Source organism: Haliaeetus leucocephalus, unplaced genomic scaffold (genome assembly GCF_000737465.1).
Source record: "Haliaeetus leucocephalus isolate CR32 unplaced genomic scaffold, Haliaeetus_leucocephalus-4.0 Scaffold202, whole genome shotgun sequence".
Taxonomy (NCBI): Eukaryota; Metazoa; Chordata; class Aves; order Accipitriformes; family Accipitridae; genus Haliaeetus; species Haliaeetus leucocephalus.
Genome location: NW_010972638.1, coordinates 531,083 through 531,289, shown reverse-complemented (window position 1 = coordinate 531,289; position 207 = coordinate 531,083). Strand labels below are relative to the sequence as shown.

At 73.9% G+C, this 207-nt stretch overlaps 1 protein-coding gene across 1 annotated transcript in view; it reads left to right on the top strand.

Moving 5' to 3' along the window:
- The window catches only part of CPT1B (carnitine palmitoyltransferase 1B (muscle)), a 10,453-nt gene that overhangs the window by 9,020 nt on the left and 1,226 nt on the right, over positions 1 to 207 (top strand). The window lies entirely within an intron of this gene.

The window sequence follows — 207 nt, the reverse complement described above, 5'->3', positions numbered from 1 at the left end:
GTGCTGGGGCGGGTGGTGGGTGGTGGGGCAGGCGATGGGTGCCCGGGCCGGCCCCAGGTCACCCTGCTCCAGCCGCCCCTCCATTGCAGGGAAGGGAGAGGATGGGACCAGCCGCTTTCCTGGGGCTCTGCCTGCTGGGCTGCCTGGCCCTGCACCCCTCGCTGCAAGGTGAGCCCCTGCCCGCACCCTGCCCTCTGCCCTGGCCCT